Source organism: Physella acuta, unplaced genomic scaffold (assembly GCF_028476545.2).
Source record: "Physella acuta isolate Inbredline_101_S28 unplaced genomic scaffold, ASM2847654v3 ptg000403l, whole genome shotgun sequence".
NCBI lineage: Eukaryota > Metazoa > Mollusca > Gastropoda > Physidae > Physella > Physella acuta.
The window spans coordinates 96615-118419 of NW_026731922.1; the positions used below are offsets into that span (position 1 = coordinate 96615).

The 21805-nt window shown below is 37.5% G+C and overlaps 1 long non-coding RNA gene across 2 annotated transcripts in view; it reads left to right on the plus strand.

The window, feature by feature from the left end:
* The first annotated feature begins 743 nt into the window (after positions 1-743).
* The window catches only part of LOC131942368 (uncharacterized), a 43750-nt gene continuing 22688 nt past the window's right edge, over positions 744-21805 (plus strand). Inside the window, exons 1-2 of one of the 2 annotated variants that reach the window (XR_009386742.1) lie at positions 744-884; positions 2648-2924. This is a non-coding gene — a long non-coding RNA (uncharacterized LOC131942368). The remainder of the gene's footprint in view (positions 885-2647; positions 2925-21805) is intronic. The other variant, XR_009386743.1, reaches the window with a different exon arrangement.

Sequence of the window (21805 nt, forward strand, 5' to 3'; positions counted from 1 at the left end):
AGAACAGAAAACATAAATGTAAAAAATAACAATGTCTCCTTGAATGAAAGAGCAAAACAACAAGATTCAACAAGATGTTTCTATTTTTATGTATACACAACTTGTTTACTTATGTAAAGAGTTTCTTGCAGGCATCTCTTCGGGGGGGGGGGGGGCTCTGCCCCTCTCCGAAGAAAATCTACCCCCCCCCCAACGAAATTGAATTTATATAGAAAATATATACTTTTAACAGTGTCCCCCCCCCCCCCCAAACATATTTCAAGTGTCCCCCCCCCCTTCCCGGAAAAAAAGTCTGAAAGAAACACTGCTTATGTATATATGTGTTAACAATTATTATAAACATCAATCGTCCTACTATAAAGACGATTCAGCTGTCCTATTAATTTGTTTTTTTTAAAATTTAGTTGAATCCGAAACAGATTTCGTTAGTGATTACTATAATGTGACTATAACTTTTAAACACACCAAGAATTGTCATTATTTCGTGTTTCTTTTTATTCTTTTAAATTAACCCTAACACAATCTCATGTGATAATATGTAAAAATTTTCGTGCGAATTTTTTTAAATCCACCCCCCCCCCCCCCCCCCCCGGGCCCCGAGAATCGAATGAGAGTCAACGAACCCCAGCCTGACACCCTGACAGGCAGCAGAAATCGGGGCGGCGAAGCAAGCGGCCCGCCGAGCTATCGCGGAACACAGCGGAGCGTGGACTAGGCGACCAGGGCCCGCGCGCTGAATCGTTGTACGGAATTACCGTGGCTATAGGTTAGGTTCCGTTTATTTTGGTGTAGTTCGAACTACGGACACGGTGTGTAGGCTTGGAATTTTAATCGGATAACTTGATTGGATTGAGTGTGATTTATGTAAACAATTCAGATTGTCAGTAAGTGAAAGTAAAATAATTTTTTTAAACCTAAAATCTTTCAGTTCTTTTATCTTTTTAAAATTCCAACAGAAAAATCGCAAAATGTAAAATAATATTAATACTGATAATTAGGCCTAATGGGTCTATTTCATTAAATCAATTGATAATTAAATTAAAATTTTCGTTAATATTGGGATTAAGTTAAGCTTAAATTTATTAAATTATTAAATTCTTTTTGTTTTTATCTAAATCTACTCTTAATTGTATATTATAGGAAATCTGTTTAGATCGGTAAAATGTTGAATAAAATGATGGTTTTGGTGTAAAAATTGACGTTAAAAAATATAAACAGTCTTTAATAAAGCTGTCAAAATATCAGATCATGGGTTTAAATATACGGGATGTTAACTGTGTCTGAACTTAGTAATAACCGGCTTCATTAGAGTTAAGTATCGGCAGTTTATTGTCTAGATTCCACTAGATCTAGATCTTGTTGTGAGCCGTCCTTAGATATAGGTAATTGAGACATAGGTAACCAATATAAGTTATTTAGATCTAGGTAAGACACATGAGTAAACATAGTTTACATAGAATTTATTTTAACAACTTAAAGATAAGTGATTGGGTATTACTAAGTATTACAGAAATTTAATGGTAACTTAGACATAAACGAATGCAAAATAAACATAGGTAACAGACCTTTACAGGTAACTTAAACATAGGTAACATAAATGAATGCAAGTTAAATATAAATAACTTGGACGATGAATGATAACTTAGATAGACATATAGGTAACATAAACGTGTACAGCTTAAACATAGGTAACATACATTCATATGTAACTTAGACAATAAATCGTAACTTCGACATGGGTCATCAAGACTTTTTTTTACACTAATCTATTTAATCTATTTTACACATAGATAACCTGAACATAGAATTAAATACCGTCGGATAGTGTACGGATGAAAACTTCAACAAAAGTTGGAGGTGAAGATGAATACAAATTTGTTTACACAACCTGGAGAATTAAATTTTGTTTTCCTGTAAACAAACCTCAGCTGGGGGGAACTTTAAGACAGTAAAACTGTCAAATTCTGGATAAACTAAGGAAAAATATCAGGTTGGGTAAACTAGTTGTAAGAAAAAAATTTCATGAATTAAAGTAAATGTAAGGAAAATATGTAAAATTGATGAAATAAATTTAAGGTAAATGTAAACCTTAGTAAACTAAATGAGAAAGGAATATGTAATTCTGTGTTTACTAGGTGTAAGAAAAAAGTTTTCAAGAAAACAAATTAATCGTGTGTAAATTACACAGAGGAAGCATACATTCACCCAGATTATAAAGTACTTAATCGGAATATTATGATAATGACACGTTTTGAAACAGGTTTTAATGGTGATTAATAGTTATTTACATAGCGGATTTTACGCAATAAATCAAATGATATTTTACTTATGTGGGACAGGTATTTGGGAGTTTTCATGGTAATGTTTTTTTTAAAAAACAAAATTATTAAAAACAATTAGCTCTTATATATAAAACATTTACTTCATATTAGATTACTGTCAACTCCTTAAAGTAAAATTTTGTAGTTGAATTCGTAGATCTACAGTTAATTTTGTTGGTTAGATTCCTACAGTACGTTATTTGTGTTAAAAATGTTTTCTGATAAAATACTTGTAAATCTAAAAGATAATTGTTAATTTGAACATATTTTTTCTTGTTTCTAATTATTTACGATACTTATTTTAATAGTGGTATTTTAATTTTAAGGCTTTTTAAAAAACCTGAATATAGATAGTGGTAACATTATTTCCTAGTTTGGCTGCACTGAGAAGATTTCACCAAATGGAAAGTAAATTCTAGTAACTACACAATTTCAATAGAAGAAAGTGCACAGGAAAAAAGATATTTAGGGTAAAAAAAAAGCCCGACAAAATAGCGAATTGTGTAATGCCAGTTTTCTCTGTTGTATAAACTCCCATTCGCGGTTGAAGATTGCTGGATACTGCTCTCCTCTTGAGGCGGATGAGGGATTTTTAATGTCAACGTAAGTACTAATTATTGTCATTTGTGCGACAACCCCCGCCCCGTGAGATGCGGCTCCTTGAGGGTTCTCAACGGGGTCGTGGAGGGGGGAGGGGGCGTCGTCGTTAGGGAAGGGGGTAGGGAGATATAGTTGAGGCCGACGCCGTCTCGATAGTGTAGGAAGCTTTTAGTTGAACCCAGACCTGTTATTATACCCACAATTCACCTGTCTATCCTGCTTTTGTCTGCAATTTTGTTATCCTACATACCATCACCCCCGACACACACACACTTCCCAATCCACCCCCTTTTTCGATAAAGATATTTTACTTAGCAAAAAAAAAAAAAAACTGGCTCAATGAATGTCGCAATGTTGGAGCTACAAGCTGACAAATGTCTTCCGTCTGCTGGGATCGAAGGGTACAATGTACGCCAGCAACAAAGGCTTTTTTTTTATTTTCTGCTATTGATTGTCAGTTAAACGACAATACACTGTCACACGTATTGATATGCTGGAGGTAATTAAGTTTTCATTGGGGGTAAATTAAAGATCGGTTCGTGTGTTCATGGAGGAATTGCATGCCTGCAGTATGTTGTGAATTATCCCTAGATGTAAAATATATACATAAAATACTTAAGGTATGTTTATATATATATATATATATATATATATATATATATATATATATATATATATATATATATATATATATAATTTGTAATACAGTTCTTCCTAAACGATATGTATCGTTGTGTAAGCTGTTTATAATAAGCCTTAAACAGCATACAAAAATAGTAACACTTGCAGAAAAATCTCTTAGTAAAGAGCAATTCTACTGGCAGTAAGAATGATGTAAATTAAGGGAGAGGGGGCAGGGGAGGGGGGCATTGTCGTGTCATTTGTGACCATGAAAAAGTTGTAGAAAAGTCAGTCATGTTAAACCTAGGACAGACTTTCAACTCTTTCAACTCAAAATCCCATCAATGTTTATGTTGTTGAGTACTTTTCCTTTTTGTGGTATTTGTCTTTTCTTCGACATAGCACGCCAAAAGTATAACATGTAGATAATTCTAAGTGATAGGGTTTATTGAGCGATGTGTTATGGTTCAGAATGAGTGTTATAGTGTTAAGATAGATAGATGGTTAAGGTGGGGATCAAATTAGTCTATTGTTATGATTCGGAGGAGTTAGGGCTATGGTTAAATTAGGTTTTGGTTACGGTGGAGATTGTATTTTTGTGCTCAAGGACTGTTTTTGTTAACTAGTCGTGTCTAAGGGGTAGTTCGCCAAGTTAAAGGAGGGGATGGGATTGGAGTGGGGAAGGGTGAGAAGGGGAGATTGTAACCTCTGTGGCCCTCTTCTGCTTGGGAAATAAAAAATTACATGCATTAGTTATTTTTTAAAACATGATGAATTTTTTAAAAATAAGTTGGATGTATGCGCTTTATATTACGTACCTATGTCTACTTTGGCCCTGAAAGAATACTTTATGTCTGCATCGGGCCATCATTTTAGGGGTGCGGTTAGATCAGTCTGAAATTTTGTGGCATGTGCGTGTAGAGTAGATAAAATGTTTTAACTTTTTTGTTACGCTAACCCCCCCCCCCCCCTTATACTACTTTAACAATAGACTTTTGTATTTGAATTTTACAGACAAGATCCCAATACATACATAAAACCCAAAGTATAAACACTTATGAAACGAAACTTGATCTAATAGTTTTATAACAATAATCAACACTCTCAACAGATTCTGGGAATATTTAAATATATTTTTAAGGGGCGATAACCATAGTTTTTTTGTTTTTTTTAACTTTTCAAATAAGCTACCAACGAATACTTTTAGATAAGGGTATCCCTTGGTCGAGCAATATTTTTTTTCTTATTTCCCTTGACTGAAGAGTCGAGGTTGGGAATGTTAATCCAGCCGCGGTCGGAGTTAGACATGTTGAATATCCTTCTGTTCATCGTATGCTCTCTGGGGGGGGGGGGGCGAAATAAAGAGGTGGGGGTGGTAGTTTCCGGTGGCTTAAAATTGGCGTAGAGTGATCAACTTTTTAACTACTAACTTACCTGGACATGGACGTAAGAGAGGAAAAAAATATTGTACGTGTGGGGGAGGAAAGGGGGGGGGATATTTGAACTTTTGAACTTTTATTTCTTCTATCTGGCTCATCGGGTCCCGTCACGGTCCGTTACTAGCGTACGCTGGCGTGTAAGACCGTCTCGCCGGCAACACCTCGGCTCACGATAGGGCCCATAAACCAGGCGAGGCTCTAGCGCCTGGGACGATGGGAAAGGGTCATAAAGAAGACTAGGGCCCTAGCGCCTTGGGAGATCGGAAACAGCCATAAAGCAAAAACTTACCCCCCCCCCTATTCTACACACACATATACACACACTTCACCGACCAACTGGGCCGCGACACCTCTATGATTAAGTACCAGGTACCAGAACTCCAGTTAAGTCTGGTTTATTGTTCTAACCATAATCCTAACACCTACGTCGCCCGGACATGCCAATCCATATCCGCCTGTCATGTTTCAGGAATTACCCCCCCCCCCTTACTCCTACTACTCCTTCACCCCCCCCCCCCCTCCCTCCCACACCAAATGGACGTCCTCTCCCCTCACCTGTCGTGCTGCGTTTACTTTTGATTTCACCTCATGTTTTCTTTATTAATCCCGCTCTCAAATTGTCCCCGTCTAATGGTTACACTCCACGCCGCTCTAGCGCCTCTACCTCCCCCCCCCCCCATCCCTCCCTACACACGCCCCCCTCACCCCCCTCGGGTTTCACAATTAGGCAGGTAGGCAGATGTTACCCCGTACGTGAGCCAGCCAATCAACCCCCCCCCCCTCTCCCACAACTCGTCCACCTAGCTCACCGCCTGCTCGTTCACTTACGAGCATTTGGAATAGTTTAAAATAGTATTAGACGCGGGGGCGATGGGGAGAGGGGGGGGGGGTGAAGATTATACGACGCGGACTAATTGAATTCATCGAGAGTTTTTTTTTCAGGCTCACTAATTTACTCAGCATTTCTGAGGTTCACACATATCTGGTATAGTCTCAGTATATTTGTGAGTCTATAGTGTAAAATTCTTCTTCGTTATAATCTCACTTTCTTTATAGTCGCATTCTCATTATCTAACTAGGCAATGGCCTCTCAATCTTCCTAGGCTATATTATCACAATCTTCATAGTTTAACAATATCCCTAGCCTATAATATCTCAATCTTCCTAGACTATAATATCACAATCTTCCTAGGGTATAGAAGAACAATCGTCCTAGACTATAATATCACAATCATCCTAGGCTATAATATCTCAAGCTTCCTAGGCTATAGTATCACAATCTTCCTAGGCTATAATATCTCAATCTTCCTACACTATAGTATCACAATCTTCCTAGGCTATAGTATCACAACCTTCCTAGACTATAGTGTCACAATCTACATAGGTATAATATCACAATCTTCCTACACTATAGTATCACAATCTTCCTAGGCTATAATATCTCAATCTTCCTACACTATAGTATCACAATCTTCCTAGGCTATAGTATCACAACCTTCCTAGACTATAGTGTCACAATCTACCTAGGCTATAATATCACAATCTTCCTAGACTACAATATCACAATCTCACTAGACTATAATATCACAATCATCCTAGGTTCTAGACGCACTAGGACGTCCTATACTATAGCCTCACTGTCTTGGTAGTCTCGTCTCACAATTTGAACAACACAAATAAATCCTTGCTGGATCACAAGTGAAAGGTCTCAATTTTAGAGGATTTACTATTGTAGATGAGGCCGTTCTTGACTGCAGATCTATTGTTAAAGGTTTTGCTAGGCCACAGATGTTCTAGGCTAAATGTTTCATTAGGCTACATGTTTTATTAGGTTATGGTTTTACAAGGCCGTATCTTTTACTATGTGTCCCAAGACTCAATGTTTCAATAAGCTAAAGGTGTTAATAGCCTAAAGACGTCATTTGATTAAAGGTGTCATTAGCCTTTATTTAACTAATAGCTCTGTATCATCTGTACAGAACTTTTCTTATGATCGATAAACTAACAACATAAATGGCCAATATAATAGTAGGCCTACATGCATCTTTGTTTTACCAAATTTTTAGTTCCCTATCAATATTGGCAATTTTGGTTCCCTGTCTAGACTGGCTGCAGAAAAAGTTAACTAGATCAGTAAATGATAGCAAAATGATGATCCCATCAAGTGAGAAGATTTCCAGTGGGTGGGGGATAATGCATGTACCATAGTGACTCCATTAAGTGAGTAAAATTGCATGCTGGAGTGGGGAGGGGGGTGAACGATGCATATACCCGTGGGTGCGGAGTGCTGGGTAAACACTGTGTGCGCTGAGGGTGAGTGCTAGTCGAGCTCGCGCGTCGGTTACGCCGTGTTTATGGTCTATGTAGCTGCATGCATAATTAAGTCCGTTTTTTTTTTCTTTTACTGTCGGCGTAGTGTCAGCCACACTCACATAAGTCACTCCCACTCACCCACTCAACTCACTCACCCTTAATCACTCACTCACTCACCACACACATCCCTAATCACTCACTCACCCAAACTCACAGTCCATCGCCGAATTAATTAACAGTCAAAACAAAATATACGTCAAGCTGTGGATAGGCCGCTCATCGATTTAGCTCACAGCCATCTTTAACTCACCATCAATTTAAGCTCATCCCCAATTTAAGCTCCCCGTCAACTTAAGCTCAACGCCAAATTAAGCTCACTGTCAACTTAAGCTCCCCGCTTATATTTTATTTATAAAATCAATTTTATTTCATTGTTTGAATTTGTATTGGGTTTGGCGTAGAAAAAATATTCCAATAAAAATATAAACACAAAAAAAGTCAATGTAACCAAATTCAATTATTAAAAATCTACACACTTTAAGACGTTTCGTTTTGATCTAATATGTGAATTTACTTTTACGAGAGTGATAATGCGTACAAGACCAGGTATATTATGTGCATTTTTAGAACATTTTTGACGAATATTTTAACGATAGGTTTTTGAAAGGATAATCTGACGAGTAATTAGACGATTAGTTTGACAATATCTTGGACTATATTTTGACAATTTTTTGACGATTGTCTTAACAACTGTTCTAGTATCTCGGCCAATATATTCACTAATTTTAGATCTTTTTCGCATACCATGTCTATATAGAATACACTGGGATTTTTTTCGTTCTTAATTGTAATGTTTAAAGGGATTTCCTTTAACACAATTCAGTATTACGTGTCATCCTGTTATGCGCCATAGACTCCGATTTATTTCAGCCTGCTTTTCTTCAATAGCCTTTGCCCAACCAAGAACAAACTACACGGCAGCAGTTGTTTAACTCCCCTAGAGTGGGATTCTCCTAGAAGAGTTGTTGTCGCCAGCTATAGGGCCTCATGTGCCAGTGGGGTTGGAACTCGGCATCTTTAAATGTTTGGTAACCTTGAGTCTTGAGCTCTATCGACCCTACCTACCACACGGACCCGGGAATGTTGATAGTTACATCATTTGTATGTCGTACTTGGCTTTTTTTCTACATTATCTAACATCATCATCATCGTTCATTTTTCCTGTGTGATCCCTGAGGAGAAAAGGGCTGCAATCACACCTCTCCAACGGACTCGGTTTTGGGCTGCTCACTTTATCTGTGCCCACGTGAGCCCAGCGGTCTTTGCCTCGTCTTCTACCGTTCTTCTCCACGATATTTTTGGCCCTGGTCCTCCAGGTTGGGGGTTGAAACATAAGGCCAGCAACCTTACCTCGTAAAAAACCGCTACAGAAACTGCAAATATACGCTTTATCTAAATTCACTATTAATTTTGTATGTGTGTGTACTTAAAAGTCAAAAGATAGATAGACAGAGAGAGAGAGAGAGAGAGAGAGAGAGAGAGAGAGAGAGAGAGAGAGAGAGAGAGAGAGAGAGTATAAAAATATAAATGAAAAGTCTTGTGAATGTTGTGCTGTGGACAAGAGCAAATGTAAAGCATTCACTAACTACTTAGTAAAAAGCACACACTAACTACACATAAAAAAGCACACACTAACTACACATACACACACGCCAGTCAGTAAAAAAAAAGATTGTGAATAATCGAGTGAAACCTATTGAAAAGCCTGGAATCGATTCCCCCGGATAAAAAGCGTGTTATCATACTTACATGCACAGGATCGCTAATTGAAAAGGGAAATCGATTCCTTAAGCGCATGACACGAGCACGCATGAGCGACTTAATCCAGAATCGTAATCGTTGTTTGAACGCGCAGGGTGATTACTTTTTGATGTTGCCCCCCTGGAATGGAGGAAACATTCACACCTGTGAACTGTGAGTTAATTAGCACATTTTCCACCCCCTCCCCCGTTCCTCAACGCTCGTTGATTTCTTAACATTCAGTTCCCTTCGCTCCCACCTTTCGCTGGTAAAGTAGCGTGCTTAGTTCAATGAGGGTGAAATAACAACAGACGCCTCGCTTAACGCGCGCAGGGTTAGACTTTGTGATGAGGGATGTTGTACCCTAACTATTCTAATCATCCATAGATTGAGTCGGGTTTTAAAGTTTTTTTTTTTTTTTTTTTTTTTTTTGGGATTTAAAGAAAAAGTAAGAAATTGGGGATGGGGAGGGGGGGGGGGAAACCTGCGTTTAAACAAATGTTAAGTTCTTAACCCGAGGTTAAGTTAAGCTGTTCGAGGTCAAGGTGACCTATTTCGCTATCACTTTTGGAAATTAGACGGCGATGATGCCTATTAAGTGAAGAAATAACACATTTCAAAGCCACATTTTCTTGTTGTATTTGTTTAACTTGGTCTTACGTTTATCATATCATTGACATTGTAAACAGCTTCCCCTGATCAGCAATATAATAGCTTTACACGCACCCAGTAACCCAACAGGTTAGATTTGCACGCACTTTGCAACTTAACAGCTTAGCTTTACAAAAACTTTTCAATATAGCACTTTAGTTTTACATGCCTCCGCTTAATTAACCTAGCACTTAAAAAATTTCTAAAATATATTTTTTATCATAGTATTATACTTCAATTTACACTTTCACAAAGGCTACCATCCTTTATGGTGCATACCCTAACATAAAACCCAAAAACTCAAATAAAATATTTTAACCCAAACATTCTTGCTCTAAACCACTCTTACCCATAAACCTAAATCCTATCCACGAACCCTAATCCTAACATTTCAAACCCTAAACCCTAGACCTAAAACGCCCAAATCTTAACACAAACATTTAAACCCTAAACCATAGACACAAAACACCCTAATCTTAAACCACAGACCCTAACCAAAACCAGTGTTTCTTTCAGACTTACTTCTCCGGGGGGGGGGGGGTGAGGCGGACATAAATTCTATTTCGTTCGGGGGGGCGGTAGACTTTCTTGGGGGGCGGCAGAGCCCCCCCTCCTACACACCTACATACCTTACTACATCTACACATCTACACACCCTAATACATCTACACACCTACACACCTTAATACATCTACTCTCCTACACACCTTGATACATCTACACACCTACACACCTTAATACATCTACTCACCTACACACCTTGATACATCTACACACCTACACACCTTGATACATCTACACACTTTAATACATCTACTCACCTCCACACCTTGATACATCTACACACCTTAATACATCTACACACCTACACACCTTAATACATCTACTCACCTACACACCTTGATACATCTACACACCTTAATACATCTACTCTCCTACACACCTTAATACATCTACACACCTACACACTTTAATACATCTACTCACCTCCACACCTTAATACATCTACACACCTTAATACATCTACTCACCTCCACACCTTGATACATCTACACACCTTAATACATCTACTCACCCACACACCTTAATACATCTACACACCTACACACCTTAATACATCTACACACCTACACGCCTTAATACAACTACACACCTACATACCTTAATACATCTACATACCTACACACCTTGATACATCTACACACCTACACACCTTGATATATCTACACACCTTCACACCTTTATTCTTCTACACACCTACACAACTTAATACATCTACACACCTACACATCTTAATACATCTACACACCTACACGAGTATGAGTCTACGTTTAAACATGTGAATATACTTAACAACATAGAAGACTTTGTTTATAAATTGAAAAGGTAAAAAAAAAAGTAAACCAAAAACAAAAACTTAGAAAAAACAAACGAAAAGGAAAATAACTTTTTGCACCCGGACAAATTTACGCGAATATTAAAATAACACAATCTTCGCGTAGTTATCAAGCCGTGCCTTGCTAATGCCTTCACGTGGAAGCTCTTTTCTTCAGACAGTGGGGTTGTCGGCAACAATGCATTCTTGGTGCGCTTAATTAATTCACAGCAGGGTACGTACGCCATCCATGTCTTGCTTACCAGTGTTGTCGTGAGATGTAAACAAAATGTATGCACGCATAGAATTCATATACACCTTTTCTTCAGTCAATCTACAATATATACATATATATAAGTATGTACTTACATATATATATATATATATATATATATATATATATATATATATATATATATATATATATATATATATATATATATATATATGTTATCATGTAATTTAATATAACGTCTGCAATGTTGCAACTAGCATACACGTATTAAACAACCCACTCGGTTAAAACATGATAAAGTACAACTCATCCAAACAAGTCGAAATTCCAACCATTTTTCATTTTTCAGGGATTGATTTGGCTAAACTAACCGTGTGAGGGAATTATAAATCCACTTACCTGGATTCCCATGCCGAGAGTGTAGTTTTGGTATTTTAAAAACCTTTTAGAAGTGCATCTAAACGTATGATAAGCAAGGGGAATGTTGGTACTTGTCATAAATGCGATTTCTATCAATCTGTCTAATAACACAAAGAAAATGAAACAAGCTTTTTCAATAAAAGTAATAAAAAAAACGTCTTGATAATAATTAAGGAATAGTGAATTCTAGATTAGTCTTGAAAAAAATGTAATTGAGAATTAGAGTTATTTTTCCGTTATGACGAATCACATTCTTATTACGACGTTAAACATTCTAGCAGATGTGTACCATAAACTACTCATCTTCACACGAGAACATGAAATAAAAAGTCAACACCCCCCATCTCAACCTTAATTTAGATGACATATATTAGATGACATATTTACCCCCCCCCCCTTTCAACACACACACACACACACACACACTTTTATACTTATCGCATTTTCTTCAAAATTTTACAAAATAAACGTATCAATATCTTTGTTCCCTTTCCCCCTAATGCACATCGTCACAAACTTCCCTCTTTCTCTACCCCTCCCCCCCCCCCCCACTCCTAGGCTGATGTGACAGCCGTCAGTATTTCCATGTCGTTTATGACATTGACCGTCTCGGTAATGACATGGAACATATCAAAAGTGACATGTGACATAACAAATGTGACATGTGACATATCAAAAGTGACAAGTGACATCAAAAGTGACAAGTGACATGAAAAGTGACAAGTGACATCAAAAGTGACATGTGACATCAAAAGTGACATGTGACATCAAAAGTGACAAGTGACATCAAAAGTGACAAGTGACATGTGACATCAAAAGTGACAAGTGACATCAAAAGTGACAAGTGACATCAAAAGTGACATGTGACATATCAAAAGTGACATGTCACTCTCTGTACACACCAATGGATGACAAGAAATCACCGACAAGGTCATTCACCCTATCAGACACCCAGAACAGGTTGACGTCCCACAAACAGGGGTGGGGGAGGGGGGATTGGAAAAAATCTCAATTTAACCATAATTTTCCTACAAAATAGGGAAATAAAAGTAAAAAACTATAACAAATTATAATGGTTCCGATTAGTGGAGGGGGGAGTGTCAATAAAGGGGTAAATTTTTTTTTGATAAATTAAGACCTGGAATACTCAGCAAGCTTGTATGTTTGAAATAAAAAAAAACACGTATGAAATTGTATCAATTATCTCATACTATATGCATGACATCGTGTATTATACGTGTATGATACTCCGGAGTATGAAACGTACAATAGTAGAGCGATTACATGTCATGTTGATTGTATAGCGTGTGTGAAAGCTTCTGTGTTAGTAGGTTCATAAGAGCCCGAAAGGCTCGTTTTTTGTATACACGGGTCTATTTAGGGTTCAATATGGCGGAGATGGCTCGCATCCAGAAACTGGAACAATTTTGTAAATATGACGTCACGCACTTACTTTGATGTTTGATCTGAAACAGCTGTGGGATTTTGTGGTCTAGTTAAAGTGTGGTGTTGGTGTAGGTGTAAGTAGGAGCAGGTGAAGTAGAGTGGACCCAGGGATGTCCTACGAATTCGAAGTCGTGATCTGAACTCTAGACTTTTGGCTAGGTAGTCGTACGTTCTACCATTTGACCACTCCGCCTCTGATTCATATATGCATGTTTGTCTGTAAGTGTGAAACTATCATTGATGTATTAATTTGTGTACATGTCTGTAGGATGTTCAGTACTCGTTCAACAGCGGACTTAATGTTTCTGTGTACAGCTATAGTCAATTTCAACGAAAATAAATCTCGTAATTCGTGTATATTTACAGTCAATATTTCAACGAAAATAAATCTTGTAATTCGTGTACCACTCGGGTCAATATTTCAACGTAAGTATATCTTGCTATTCGCGTATATTTACCGTCAATATTTGTGTAGGGTGACGATAGTCGATGTGTTCATAATCACAGCGTATTTACCAAGAGAGTATTGAACATCAAACGTCAACACAGGGTTATTTATGTCAGTGTGTGTGTTCTCTAGTCAGGATTGAGTGTCTTTGTGTGTGTTCTTGGTACGGATAGCTGTACATCGCATCTGTAAGCTGTCATTATAGCTGTACATCGTATCTGTAAGCTGTTGTTATAGCTGTACATCGTATCTGTAAGCTGTTGTTATAGCTGTACATCGTATCTGTAAGCTGTTAGTATCTGTTAGCTGTTGTTACAGATAAATATATATTGTATCTGTGTGTTGTTGTTACAGGTAGCTGTATGTCGTACATATATGTTGTTGCTACATATAGCTGTATATTGTTTCTGTGAACTGCTACAGATAACTGTATATGGTATATGGTATCTGTGAGCTGTTGTTAAGGACAGCTGTATATCCTTATTTGAGCCCGTGTCCTTGAGTCGGTACATAGTTCTGTTCTATATCTCGCAGTTCTGTAATATACCACGACGTCCTATTCTCACCACAATGTCACGAAATGCTCCCGGTCATTTAGAACGCTCACACTATTGTTTTCACATTACGTCGTTTCCTGCAAGCTATGCCATACTGTCCAAGATGCCATACTGTAGTACGCCTCATAAATGGGCTCTAATAATCAGTGTTTCTTTCAGGCAACTCTCCTTCCCCGTCCCGGAACGAAATATAATTTATATGGCAAATATATACTTGTACCCCCAAAGTTTTAAGTGGTTAAGTGGCGACCCCCCCCCTCCATACGGAGAATAAAAAAGTCTGAAAGAAACACAGCTCCTAATGTGTTAATTTTTCTCATTCGAGTTAAAGACGTCAGTGCATCTGGCACCCGATGATGCAAATTGTGTACGCTAATTACCAGCTAGACAAGGAAAAGTAATTAATGGCTGATGATTAATTAAATAACTGATTATATCATGTACAACACATACAAAGGGAACGTACTCATATTATATAACACAAAGGAGATGTGCGTTTTTTTTTAAAATATTTTGTTATTCCATGTTATATCGTGTAGGTGTGATATATACCTAAATAGAGGGTTATATTATAAAAATTTATTATTTCTTGCAAAATGTCTGTTAAGAATGTTAAGGCGAATAAGATTAACAGGCTAAAAGAAAGAAACCTTTGAGAAGATCTCTAGTCAATTTGAATAAAACCGTTTTCTTTCACTCACGTAATTATTTTGTAATAAGACTCATCGTAGCACCAAATGGATTTTTGATTTATTCACGGGGTTTGCGCTGGGTATGTTATGTAAATGTTAAAAATGTTATATCGGGTAGGGAGTTGTTTAAATATGTCAAGATTATGTCTTACATAGAATGTTCACGATCCCCTCTATATTATGCAATCGATACTAAATCGATACCGAACGAAGGTAAGGTCAAGTACTGAAGAGTTTCAGACTAAGTTTTCACAAATGCTTTGACAAGTTGGACCATTTTTATGGGGGATTTGTTAAAAATATTTAAATCTTAATATGTATTTTTCTTGGAATATATAAGAGAGAAAAAAAATAATGTATTTTATAATGTATTTTTAGTCATAGTGTAACTGAATAAACTTGATAGTAAAATGACATTTTCTATTTCCTAATATGGCTTTTAATTAATTAAGCATTTTGGTTTTGATGAAAAATAAAAATAAAGATTGTAAATGTATGAGCTTGTGAGTTGACTATAACTGACGTCCAACTTCTAGGAGGATGGAAGTGGGGGGAAGTGGGTGGTGAATTTCGTGACGATGTGTGGTGTGAAATGAGGTGAGTTTTTAAAATGTGACGCGGCGAACATTGTGTTTACAAACATGAGTTGCTGAATTGAAACCTTAATATTTTTTTTAATTTGTCTGTAAGGTAAATATCTGCAACATAAAGGGTCGTACATAAATGACGTCACACTCGTAGGGGGTAGGGGTCCGTAATTTTGTGACGGTTTGTGATGAGGGAAAGGGGGGGTTCAGATGGTGCGACGTCACACTTTTGTTTTATAAAAAAGATATGTTAGGAAACGAGTTTTAGCTTTTATTTTGCGTTTTAGAAAACTGTTTTAAGAAAAATTCAGCTGCAATTTTGAGGGGGGGTGTTGTAGGCTGAGCAGTGTTTCTTCCAGACTTTTTTCTCCGGGGGGGGGCACTTGAAATCTTCGGGGGGGGCGGTAAACTTTCTTCGGGGGGGCGGACACTGTTAAAAGTATATATTTTCTATATAAATTTTATAAATTTCATTTCGTTCGGGGGGGCGGTAAAAAATTTTCGGGGGGGCTTCGCCCCCCCCCCCCGAAGAGATGCCTGGAAGAAACTCTGAGGCTGAGTAGTGACGTCATTTTAGGGGGTCTGGCTTTTTGTGACATTGTGTGACGGAGGGGGGGGGGAGGTAAAATCGTCAAAAAAAAACGTAATGGATGAAACTTAAATACAATATCATAATAGTTTTCTAGTAAGAAACCAATGAGTCTGTAGAACTAAGTCTGTAAAGTAAATATCTGCAATAGTAATTTAAAGATCATAATTGTTTTCTTGTGAGCAGCCTTTTATTTTATATTTTTAAAAAAATCTTCAGCGGACATATAGGCCTTTCTTAGAAGCAGGATGGTAAGCATGGGGATACTTTCATTTTTATGGATTTCGGTTTTTATGTCGATGCGTGTTTGTAAGACGTAGTGTGGAAGGTAATCGTCATAAAACATGACTTTTTTTCTGGACTTTGAATCTGCTTAAACTAAATGCCGACAAAACAGGTCCCTATTCCAACTATTATAAAACACTATTTCAAAAGATCTCCACTGCTCCATCTAAATGATGTTATTCCCATTTCAACAAAAATGCTATTATCACCTACCCTATTAAACTTTTTTTTTAAAATTCCATCAAAACTTTGTTTTCTTCCTGGTCATACATTAAAAGCAAAAAATTCCAAACTTTCAACCGTTTTGTGTTACAAGAATTCGGTCTCGCCTTAAACGCTGGGGGTCAGGTTTCACGAGAACCAAAGCACTGGATGTGTGAGACTTTCACAACTAGGCCATATCTGATGGCAGTGTTTTCTCTGCCGAGGCTTCAATAGAGATTTCAAAAGGTGACAAATTTGATCTAGTGAGGGGAAAGAAAAAACAATGTTCCGGTGTGTCGTAAGGCACGGGTTGTTGCGCTTGTCTAGACGTGGTATGCAGGGGTGGGGGAAAGAGTTTGAAGGGGGGGGGGGGTGTGAGGATTTGGTGTGAATGTTGGGAGGCTACTGAGAAGTTAATTGTGGGTGTGATGGAGGTAGTGAGTAGTGGACAATGGTTATTTGGCGTAGTGGTAGTTGGTATATATAGTTGTAGTGGACAGTGGCCAGTTTGTGTAGTGGTAGTTGGTATATATAGTTGTAGTGGACAGTGGTCAGTTGGTTCAAATGTTTTAGTATATATTGTCGTTAGTGGACAGTGCTCAGTTGGTTCAAATGTTTTAGTATATATTGTCGTTAGTGGACAGTGGTCAGTTGGTTCAAATGTTTTAGTATATATTGTCGTTAGTGGACAGTGCTCAGTTGGTTCAAATGTTTTAATATATATTGTCGTTAGTGGACAGTGCTCAGTTGGTTCAAATGTTTCAGTATATATTGTCGTTAGTGGACAGTGCTCAGTTGGTTCAAATGTTTTAGTATATATTGTCGTTAGTGGACAGTGCTCAGTTGGTTCAAATGTTTTAGTATATATTGTCGTTAGTGGACAGTGCTCAGTTGGTTCAAATGTTTTAGTATATATTGTCGTTAGTGGACAGTGCTCAGTTGGTTCAAATGTTTTAGTATATATTGTCGTTAGTGGACAGTGCTCAGTTGGTTCAAATGTTTTAGTATATATTGTCGTTAGTGGACAGTGCTCAGTTGGTTCAAATGTTTTAGTATATATTGTCGTTAGTGGACAGTGCTCAGTTTTGTGGTAGTTGGTATATAGTGATTAGTGGATACTGGTCAGTTGGTTCAAATGTTGTTGGTATATATAGTTATTAGTGGACAGTGATCAGTTGGTGTAGTGGTATTTGACGTGAATAGTGGTTAGTGGACAAGGGTCATTGGATATGTTATTCTGTGAACAAACTAGACAACGGACATAGAGGTCAGCAAATAGAGTGGTCTGTTGACAAATTTGACCTTAGTGGTAATGATGTCAATAATTTATACATAGTGTATGTGTTATGTCTATGAATCAACCTGTATGTGTTATGTCTATGAATGAACCTGTATGTGCGACACTGCTAAGTCTATGAATGAACCTGTATGTGTTATGTCTATGAATGAACCTGTATGTGTTATGTCTATGAATGAACCTGTATGTGTTATGTCTATGAATGAACCTGTATGTGCGACACTGCTAAGTCTATGAATGAACCTATATGTGTTAAGTCTATGAATGAACCTATATGTGTTAAGTCTATGAATGAACCTGTATGTGTTATGTCTATGAATGAACCTGTATGTGTTATGTCTATGAATGAACCTGTATGTGCGACACTGCTAAGTCTATGAATGAACCTGTATGTATTATTTCTATGAATGAACCTATATGTGTTAAGTCTATGAATGAACCTGTATGTTTTAATTCTATGAATGAACCTGTATGTGTCTATGAATGAACCTGTATGTGTTATGTCTATGAATGAACCTGTATGTGCGACACTGCTAAGTCTATGAATGAACCTGTATGTATTATTTCTATGAATGAACCTATATGTGTTAAGTCTATGAATGAACCTGTATGTTTTAATTCTATGAATGAACCTGTATGTGTTATGTCTATGAATGAACCTGTATGTGTTATGTCTATGAATGAACCTGTATGTGTTATGTCTATGAATGAACCTATATGTGTTAAGTCTATGAATAAACCTGTATGTGTTATGTCTATGAATGAACATGAATGTGTTATGTCTATGAATGAACCTGTAAGTTTTTTGTCTATGAATGAACCTGTAAGTGTTATGTCTATGAATGAACCTGTATGTGTTATGTCTATGAATGAACCTGTATGTGTTATGTCTATGAATGAACCTATATGTGTTAAGTCTATGAATGAACCTGTATGTGTTATGTCTATGAATGAACATGTATGTGTTAAGTCTATGAATGAACCTGTAAGTGTTATGTCTATGAATGAACCTGTATGTGTTATGTCTATGAATGAACCTGTATGTGTTAAGTCTATGAATGAACCTGTATGTGCGACACCTGCAAGGGGCAGGTGCCGGGGTTGACATACGGATTAAACCCCTGAAGTAGGCGTTGGCACACGGCAAATAACTGCATCTATTTACCTACCGTGTCAGCTATCGCCGGTTCTCATGCCTTACAGTCCCTAGGGTAGCGAGATGCTTAAGGGGGCACCCGCTAAATGGGTGGGAGCCTTTGTAATACCGCGGCGTGCATATATATATATATATATATATATATATATATATATATATGTATATATATATTCATATAATGTATATTGTATATATATATAGTTATTTATTTACTTATTTATACATATATACATGTATACTTATGCGGATAAATAAACCCTGTAACTGCTCTACTTGAAGTTTTGGCTTACCCCACCCCAAAAATAAAAATCTCTTTCGTTGCCAGGAATGAAATGTTTAAATTGCATGTATTTTCTATATTGTTTTTGTTTCTTATGTCTTTGAATTTTCACCTTAATTCTCTTTGCTGTTGAAGAACGAAATCGGCATTGTCCTTACAAAACGTGATGTAATTTAACGAACACACGTCTTCTTTTGTCTCAAAAAACATCGTACAAAACATGTCATTTTTCTGATTATCTATAACTACATTAAGGCGAGGTGAAGACGTGTTGTTTGGATTGTTGGGGTCGGATAACTGTCCCCTGTGGTAACCCACCTTTCTTGTGCTAGTTTTTCCAACTGTCCCCAGTAGAAACCCATCTTATTGTGCTAGTGTTATTAGTGGTAACCCATCTTATTGTGCTAGTGTTACCAGTGGTAACCCATCTTATTGTGCTAGTGTTACCAGTGGTAACCCACCTTATTGCGCTAGTGTTACCAGTGGTAACCCATCTTATTGCGCTAGTGTTACCAGTGGTAACCCATCTTATTGCGCTAGTGTTACCAGTGGTAACCCATCTTATTGCGCTAGTGTTACTAGTGGTAATCCATCTTATTGTGCTAGTGCTACCAGTGGTAACCCATCTTATTGCGCTAGTGTTACCAGGGGTAACCCATCTTATTGTGCTAGTGTTACCAGTGGTAACCCATCTTATTGTGCTAGTGTTACCAGTGGTAACCCATCTTATTGTGCTAATTTTACCAGTGGTAACCCACCTTATTGTGCTAGTGTTACCAGTGGTAACCCATCTTATTGTGCTAATTTTACCAGTGGTAACCCATCTTATTGTGCTAATTTTACCAGTGGTAACCCACCTTATTGTGCTAGTGTTACCAGTGGTAACCCATCTTATTGTGCTAATTTTACCAGTGGTAACCCATCTTATTGTGCTAATTTTACCAGTGGTAACCCACCTTATTGTGCTAGTGTTACCAGTGGTAACCCATCTTATTGTGCTAATTTTACCAGTGGTAACCCACCTTATTGTGCTAGTGTTACCAGTGGTAACCCATCTTATTGTGCTAATTTTACCAGTGGTAACCCACCTTATTGCGCTAGTGTTACCAGTGGTAACCCATCTTATTGTGCTACTGTTACCAGTGGTAACCCATCTTATTGTTCTAGTGCTACCAGTGGTAACCCATCTTGTTGTGCTACTGTTACCAGTGGTAACCCATTTTATTGTGCTAGTGTTACCAGTGGTAACCCATCTTGTTGTGCTACTGTTACCAGTGGTAACCCACCTTATTGTGCTAGTGCTACCAGTGGTAACCCACCTTATTGTGCTAGTGCTACCAGTGGTAACCCACCTTATTGTGCTAGTGCTACCAGTGGTAACCCATCTTATTGTGCTACTGTTACCAGTGGTAACCCACCTTATTGTGCTAGTGCTACCAGTGGTAACCCATCTTATTGTGCTAGTGTTACCAGTGGTAACCCATCTTATTGTGCTAGTGTTACCAGTGGTAACCCACCTTATTGCGCTAGTGTTACCAGTGGTAACCCATCTTATTGCGCTACTGTTACCAGTGGTAACCCACCTTATTGTGCTAGTGCTACCAGTGGTAACCCACCTTATTGTGCTAGTGCTACCAGTGGTAACCCACCTTATTGTGCTAGTGCTACCAGTGGTAACCCACCTTATTGTGCTAGTGCTACCAGTGGTAACCCATCTTGCATGTGTTGTTACTCAAAGATTTTCTCGATCTCTCTTTTTTTTTCCCACTTGAGATTCCAAGTGTGGACCTGTTTCGTTGTTGTGGTTGTCGGCTTTCTATGTATATGTCCGCTCGCTCGCTAATTTTCCCACGTTTTCTTTAACTTGCTTTCTTTGTTTGTTTGTTTGTTTTTCCAATCAAATCTTGCGATCGAAATTTCTGGTACTTCCCAGTTAGCTAGCGCGCTGAAATTTTCAGGGAAGCTTTCTTTTGGATGACCATAGAATATTCAATTGTTATTATTACTAAATTGATCAATGGAAACATTTTATTGAGCATTTTAGACCTCTGACAATCATTCACTTGCGATTGAGACCGAAGAAGAAAGGGTCTCTCGTTTTTTACGAGTTGTCTTTTTACGAGTTGTCTTCGTTTACCCAAAAAAAAGTGAAAAGATAAAATCGATAGCAAGATTTCAATGCAAACAAACAGACAAAGACTAAAAAGTAGAAAATAATAATCATTAAAAAAGTTTTAAAAAACCCACGTTTTCTGATTGAACTAAAAAGTAGAAAATAAAAACTATACATCACAATAATGCAAGCGATCACTCTACTATAAGCGATGAAAAACGTTGGGCGCCGTGATTTTCTTACAGTTTCTAATACTGTTGACTCTCTACAAGCTCCCTAATAAAAGTCAATAGTATTATCTAATCAATAGTAATATAACTTTTACTTCGGCGCCCCACGTTTTTCATCGCTTATAGTAGAGTGATCGCTTGCATTA